Source organism: Cavia porcellus, unplaced genomic scaffold, assembly GCF_034190915.1.
Source record: "Cavia porcellus strain 051 isolate PalLab524CR breed Dunkin Hartley unplaced genomic scaffold, mCavPor4.1 scaffold_2, whole genome shotgun sequence".
In the NCBI taxonomy this organism is placed as follows: domain Eukaryota; kingdom Metazoa; phylum Chordata; class Mammalia; order Rodentia; family Caviidae; genus Cavia; species Cavia porcellus.
In genome coordinates, this window is record NW_026947485.1 from 73,486,306 (window position 1) to 73,494,138 (window position 7,833).

Genomic DNA, 7,833 nt, shown 5'->3' on the forward strand with positions numbered 1-7,833 from the left:
ATATTGCTTAGTGAACTTCCGTAATAGTGTCCCAAATGTTATTCCTGTTCTCTTTCTCAAAGATGTATATAATCAAAAGCTTTTCTGTAGGGTGAGGAAAATGGTATTCTACGCTGTTTTCAAGCAGCTTTCATTGTAATGAGTGAGTCTGAGCGTCTTCATTTATTAACTGCACTTTGGGTTCCCTTTTTCCCAGATCATGTCTGCAGCAGACTTAGCATACTTTTTTCTGTTAGATTTCCCGTGTTTCTCTTATTGTAAGAAGGCTTGTTTATATTAATTTTCTGTCAAAGTATGTTGTAATTTTGGTCACTTATCTGCTTGGTGTGTGTATATGTGTCTATATCTGACAGCTCCCATCCTGAATTGCTTTGTGCAGTTGAATTTATGACTTTTAGTTCTTTGTTGTTATACTTAACATCCCCATCACATTGCAGAGCATGCCTCATATTTTTTTATGGAATCTTTCAATGACTTGATTGTTTTATGCTTATGTCTTCAACCCATTTAGAAAGAATTTGACTTAGAGTTGAGGTATGAATTGAGTGTTTTTCCTATCTCGTTTTCCCTGCACTATCTTACACTCACTGATTAGAAATGCCTTTCACTATGTTCTGAGCATTTTAGCCTGATTTATTGACTCGACTCTCTTATTTCTGGCTCTGATACTTATTCATCGATGTGCAGGGTGCTTGAGTAAAGTCACTTATGTCTGCTTGGAATTTCCATGGACTTAGGAGGAGAATTCATAATGTGGGAAGTGGTGTAGGGAAGATGGGCTCTATATACATCTAAATGCAATCCATAGTGGCTAATATTCCACTCCTATTGCATGTTTGTTTTATCCTTTGCAAAGTGCCTTTATATGCAAAGTCTCACTTCTCTTAACAACACTGTCAGCAGACAGAGGCTGCTGCTCTTATTTTTGGAAAGTGCCTTGTGTAGAGGTTCTGGTGTGCAGCCCACATCACACTACCTGCAGGTGGCACGGGCAGAACGCAGCTCTCCTCTGAAGCCGTCATCCTCCAGGCTGACGCTGGCCCCTCCGCTCAGCCTTATCCTTTTATTGGGCTGTGGAGAAGGATGCCTCCACTTGATCCAGGATTTCTTGTGGCTCCTAATCTCGAACACTCTTTTAGAAACCTTCTCCAAGTGGCTGGCTGCAGGGGTGCCCAAGACGGAGACCTCGTTCCTCGGTCTGCAGCTCCTCCACTGGAAGGTGGCATAAGGTCAGCAGCTCATGCTTAGGCCTGGACAGTGCTGCTTTCTAAATTTCTTTTTAAAGAGAATCTTTCTGTAATGGAGTAAATTCTTTCAGCAGCATATTTATGAATGCTTCTGTGATAGCAAAATACTTTTCAGCAGGGAGAAAGTCATTCTGACAGGTAACCGTGCAGCCTAATTAAAGGATTAGCATCATGTCTCCTGAAATGAAGTCAGGAGGGGAGAATGTTTGTGCAGACCTGCTTATAATAAAATTATTTGTTGTCATTTTGCAGGCGGGGAATGACTCCCAGGTTTGAGAGAATGTCAGTTTTGATAGTTTAGCCTCAGAGGCAAGTGGAATGTGACAGTCACAGTGTGAGCAGTGGCACGCACCGGAGTGGTCTCAGCTTGTCAAAGGCAGACATGCCTCTTTCATGAGTGGACTCTCTTTTCCTGTCTCTGCTTTCTTGTCTGGCAGCAGGAAAATTGTCATCTTGCCCTGGATTCTGGAAGGTTGCTTTTTTACTTTTTTGTAACCCTACTCCTGGAAGGCCGAGCTTACTGCTTGATTATGTCTCTCTGTGATGGCTGGGCAGTGGGTGGGGAGCAGGCTGATTGGAGAGGTTTGAGGGACAGAGGACTTGGGAGAGGATGGTGCAGGAGGTCAATTTTACCCAGTTACCAGTGCCTACTTGGGGTCTTCTAATCCATTGCTTTTTCACATGGGTGACAGAAATGTTATGGTTACTTGCTTCACTGAGAGTCGGTGCACAGGGAGGTGCCCGTCTTCAGCAGAGGCTTGGACAGGGAACACCTTGAGTGTGTCTGGGAAGGGCCTGCACTTCCTTAGGAACCTGGGTTAGCTCTCCAGGTCTCTGGTGCAGCCAGAAAGGAACTGGGCCTGGCGAGTCACCCATGTGAGCCCGCTCTTTGCCACTGTAGCACATACCTGAGGTGATCGACTTATTTATTTATTTATTTATTATCGGTACCAGGGATCGAACTCATGACTGTGCGCTTGCAAGGCAGGCACTTATGCCGCTGAGCTAAATCCCCAGCCCCTTTTTAAATCTTTTTTTTTTCTATTTTTTTTGAGGTGGTCGATTTAAAGACAGGAGAGGTTCATCATGCTTACAGTCTGGAGGTGTTGGTCTGTTGGCCTCATTCCCCTGTGGTGAGGCAGTGTGTCATTGTCATTGTGGGGAGCACGGTGGAGGAAGATGCTCACTTCTTGGTGGATGGGAAATAAAAAAAAAAGAACAAGACCTGTGTTCTTCTGTCCCTTCTGAGGGACAATGTCTCCAATGACCAGGAAGTCTCTCACAGTTCCACCTCTCAAAGTCTGCAGTGTCATCCAATAAACCAGTAACACACCCTTTGGGGGCTCAAAGCTCCAGGGGGGCTGGATGTGCAGGACAGGTGAGGGCTGCTTAAGACAGGTGGCGCAGGCACTCTGTGCACCTTCGGCCACTTCCCCTCAGCCACCCTGGGGTTCAGCGTACTGTGAGCTGGCTGGCCCCTCCTGTGTGTGCTTCTGTGTCTTTCTGCCCTGCCCTCAGCAGTGTGCAGGGCCACCTGGGAATGCCGAGGGCAGTGCCATCCATTCTTCAGGGCTGGCTCTTCCACACTTCCTCTGAGGGGGGGCTCTCCAGGTGCCTGTGGTGGCAATGGCTCTGTACCACTGCTGTCCCCTCTTCCTCTTCCTCCTCCCCTCGTGCTCCTGTTCACTCCGGCACCTGGGCTTATCTCCTAGAAAACCACTCTGTACCCAAGACCTGGTCTCAGGCTTGCTTTTAGGAAGCCCAGTGAAGACAGAGATGTGGAGATGTGGGCTTCCTTGACAGAAAACAATTGAGAGCATATGAGACAGACTCCCAAGGGGTGAGTGTTCATGGACTCACTGTCTCCATCTGCTTTGTGTTCCTACAGCAGATTACTTCGGGCCAGGTAATTTTAAAGAAAAGTTCACTTAGCTCACAGTTGGATGATGGAAATCTGTGGTCAGGAGGCCAAGACCAGCTTCTGGCCGCATCACAACCAGGCGATGGCACAAGTGTGTGGGGAGCAGAGCACACCACAGAGGCAGACAAGGGTGGCTTCCGCCACGTGGCAACGGCCTGGCCGAGGCCTTGCTGCCCTGGGGCAGGGCTCTGATGCTTTCCAGGGTGCTGCTCCTGCTGCACATTCCCTCAGGCCCAGTTCTGGACAGGCTACATGAAGGAACTGATCCTGGCGTCCTCTGATGGGGCCACACCATGCCTCAGCATGGCAGGGCCCCATCCTCTCCAGTGTGTAATCTAGCGACTCTTGGGAAACCTTGCTTAAGAAATCCCAGTCAGGACACCTCGTTGGGTGCCCAGAAGAAAGGGAAATGGGGGGCTGGGGATCTTGCTCAGCGGCATAAGCACCTGCTTGGCAAGTGTGAGGTTGTGAGTTTGATCCCTGGTACCAAAACCAAAACAAAAACAAAAACAAACAAAAACCCAAAGGGACATGGACTCAGGAGCCTTGCACAGTTCGCTGCCTACTTTCCCTTTGGATGGGCAAGTGTGGGGTTTGGATACTGGTCACAGTATGCAGAGAACGAAATGCACCCACAGAGTCCCTGGTGTGTGTGAGTATAAATCAGCTGCTAAGCACACAGGTCCCTACAGATTGGTGTGGTGGGGCTGAGGCACAGCCAGGCTGGAGCTGGTGAGAGCAGAGGGCACATGGAGAAGGGGCCCCACTGGCCTAGGCAAGGAAGGGGTTCGGGTCCACTGGGACCCGATGGCTCTGCCCTCGCAGGCACTGACAGCTGTGAGAAGTACACGGGGAGGCCCAGCATGGCGGTGCGACTTTGGAGGTCTGTTTCCCAGAAATAGAAGTCTTCTTACTGGGCATATGTGCTCAAGGATGTGACCAACAGCACTATTCATGCAGCAAAATAATTAGACACAAATTAAAGGTGTGTTAGTAGGTCAATTGTCGGCCTAAAGTTGGCAGTCCATATCCTATACACTTATTATCAAGAAAGAATAAATTTCCATTGATTTACTTGAGAGAATCCCCACAGATTAGTGTACAAAGAATGTATAACATATTTCTATTTTATAACAGAAAGTGGGTATAGCTATGTATTCGTGCTCCTTTAATTCTGGAGCCAGGGTTCTTGGGGAAGGTCCTGGCTGCACCATGGTCCAGCTGCGTGACTCTGGGGGTTCGAAGCCCCTCTCTGTGCTGCTGTCATGTGCTCCACAGCACTCACTGCATAGCATCATCCTGAGGGTGACATTGCTGCTGTCTGCAAAGATGGGAGAAAACACGATCTGGAAGTGTGGCTTTGCTACAGAAACTTGTGCAAGTGAGTTGTGTGCTGTGGAGGAGGAACACAGAGGAAAGACTCCAGGCCGCCTGGTTGCTTGTTGGCCATGGGTACTTTGTGCCCCAGAGCAGCCAGTTCAGGATAAAGATGGGAGGGGGCAGACATAGGATGTCCAGAAGGAAAACTCAAACCTTCAGAGGCAGCACACATGGTTCTTCAGGAGACAGCTGGGAAAGGAAAGGAAAAGGCAGAGGAATCAGTGGGGTGAATCGAAGGCCTGGGGAGTCAGGAAAGAAGTGAGCAGGGCCAGCACAGGGGCCGGGGTGCATGTGGGGCTACCAGGCAGTCGAGGAAGATGGGGCACTCACCAGGCTGCCAACACCCGTCACTTTGGGGGAGAGGGGAACCCATGACAACCTCATGAGCGTTGTCTTTTGCCTGAGATCAAGCAAGCAAAGAGGACTACTAGAGCACTCGCAAAGTTCTCTTTCCTTTTCTTTTTTTGAAAGACAGGTTCTTGCTATGCCATTCAGCCTGACCGTGAGTTCACAATGATCCTCTTGCCTCAGCCTCCAGAGTATGGGGATTTCCTATTTCCTGACCTGGACAGTGGTCATAATAATTCAGAACAATTTATATTTCTCTTTTTCTTTTTTCTTTTGGATACCAGGGATTGCACTCATGACCTCGTGCTTGCCAGGCAGGCACTTGTGCCACTATATTCCTGGCCCCTACGTTTGTTTTGTGTATTTTTACTCTGTATCATTTTACTTTACAGAGAGAGATTAAAAACTTCTTAGTAATATGATGTATTTTATCTGTGCATTTATGAAAAATTACATAGGTGTGTTAAAAGCAAACAGAAACATAAAACAGACTCTGGCCTATGAGTACCTAAGATTGCTCCAGGAGCCTCAGAGACGGCAGGGGTGGTGGGTGGGGCCCTCGATGCCCAGTCCTGGCCCAGCCCAGAGACGCCTGCTTCAGGCTCTCCTCCCTCCTTGTAGACAGATGTTGCAGGACAGACTTGTTCTGATTGTGCCCCTCAAGAATGTGGGTTGCAGGAAGCCTGGTAATTATTTTTGACATTTGACAGTTCCAGGCACAACTTTTTTGCAGCTCTGAAGTTTCAGCAGGAAGTTATTTTTGAAGCCTTCATATTTCCCTTTAAGTAACTAAGTGTGGGGGTTACCTTTTAGGGTGTGTTGGTTAATTTAAAGTAGAGAGTTTTAGAGGGTCATAAACCCAGAAGGAAGCTTTGAGTCTTCACCACGAAGAAAGTGGAAACAATGAAGTGTGACCTTTGCGTCAATTTTATGAATCGAGCCCCTGTGAGTGGCACGGGCCTTGCCCTCTATCTGAGCAGGCGCCAGGTGACTGTCTCTAGGCATCTCCCCAGCACCTGCTGTGCTGCCAAACCCCACCCTTAGACAGGTAACACTTTCCCCAGAGCAGCAGCCCCTGTGGGAGTGTTGGGAGACCGCTTCTGCTGAGAAGAGTGCAGAGAGAAAGGGGTTTTGGAAAACCGAAAAGAGGAAGGCTCAGGGAGCTGCTGGGAAGAAAGCATCTGAGCGGCCAGGGGATAGATAGAAAGACCCTGAGTGTCTGCAGTGACACATGGGGGTTTTATCAATCAGTTCTTTTGGTTTCAAGTGGTAGAAAAGTCTTGACTGGGCTCAAGGAGAAAAGGAGAATCTACAGACTTACACAATTTAAAAGGTTCCTCAGATGGGTTTCAGGCATGGCTTCATACGGGGGTCAAATGGTACTTTCAAAATTTGGTTTTCTCTGTGCTTGGACCTGGTTTTATTTATTTTGCAGTCTCTTTTGGGCGGGAATCGGCTGGCACGGCCTCCTGTCATCTCTCGTTTCTCCTTGCTCTAGATACTGCAGCACAAGTGGAATCAGCTCCGGCTGGTCATGGTCCGGAGCATGGTCCCTTGCTCCAGGTCTGTCGTGGAAACTGCCTGGGTTGCACTGTGTTTCACTTCCTCCTGGAGGAAGGAGGAGGCCCAGGGCCCAAGGAGGTCAGCACCTGGAGTGCCTGCCCAAGAGCTGCTGGGAAAACACAGGAAGGGGTGCCACAGGGGTGGATAGCACTTGTCTTTTTTGGCAGTCTCTGCAAGGCCTGACCCAGAGCAGCTACAAAAGCCAGCTGTTGGGTCAGAACCAGCATCAAAGTACTACAACGGAAAGGAATTTATCCCAGACACCTGAGTACGTTGTATATGATAAAATAATAGTACTGTGACATCTGCTTGAGTTATGTAACGGAAGTGTGTATGTGTGTGTGTGCGCGTGTGGACCTACACAGATGCTCTTCAGCTCACGATGAGATTAGACCCTAACAAAGCTCTCTTGAACTGTAAACATTACAAGCTGCAAATATCTTTAACATCTCACTTACCCAACATCGTAGCGAACCGGGCCGCTCTCACCGTGCTTGGGACATGTCTCTGCATTGGCACGGATGGAGCCCTCTGCGGCAGTGCCTGTCCCAGGGTGTGGTGCCCAGCCGGAGCAACCCCTGGGCTGTGCTGAGAGCCGAGGTGGTAGGGCACCTGGCATCTGTGCCCAGGCTCTTGGTACAGTGCCCATGTTGGCTGGGCTGCAGTGCATGGCTCAGAGTCCCAGGGAGAACAGTCACCACCTGTCACCACTGGGCACTCACTTGGGAACTGGGCACTTTCAAAATCTGAAGGCAAAGCCCATGGGATGCATTATGACTCTGGCAACATTGTGAAGTTGAAAAATTGTAAGATGAGCCGTGTGAGCTGGGACTGTGTGCATGTGAATCTGCATGTATGTACTGTACACGAGTGTGTAAAGTATCCGTGAAAGACACCCTGCCGTGTTCCTGGGGTAAAAGGGCACACACTGCTCCCCAGTGATGCCTCTAGTGGTCTAGCCCTGGCAATGTGTGCTGGGGTCACCTCTGTCCACACTCAAACCTGCCACCCCCCACCCATCATCTCCCCAGCTGTCACCCCTCCTCCTCAGCCTCAGGTCAGCACAGTGGCACTCACTCTGGGAGGGCTTCTTTCCCAGGGTCCCTGCCTGGGTCCCTGCTTGGGCCAAGAAGCCTACCTTTGCCCTCCTCCTTGGCCCTCATCACCTAGGCATCTGGGCCCTGATGTGACTGGTGCAGAGCCCTGCAGGCAGGGGTAGAGCAGATCAGATGAGATAACCCTGGAGGCAGAGGGGACCTGGCTGGGTGCCGGGCTTATGCCCGGACACCTCCGTTTCCACAGTACAGGATGGAACCTTACTGCATGGGCTTCTCACACACATTAATGGTGATGTAATTTACAGCAGGGTGAGTG

General features: G+C 49.5%; 1 pseudogene; it reads right to left on the reverse strand.

The window, feature by feature from the left end:
• LOC100725496 (small ribosomal subunit protein eS1-like) overlaps positions 1-7,108 on the reverse strand; it is a 69,710-nt pseudogene extending 62,602 nt beyond the window's left edge.
• Between the last annotated feature and the right edge of the window lie 725 nt (positions 7,109-7,833).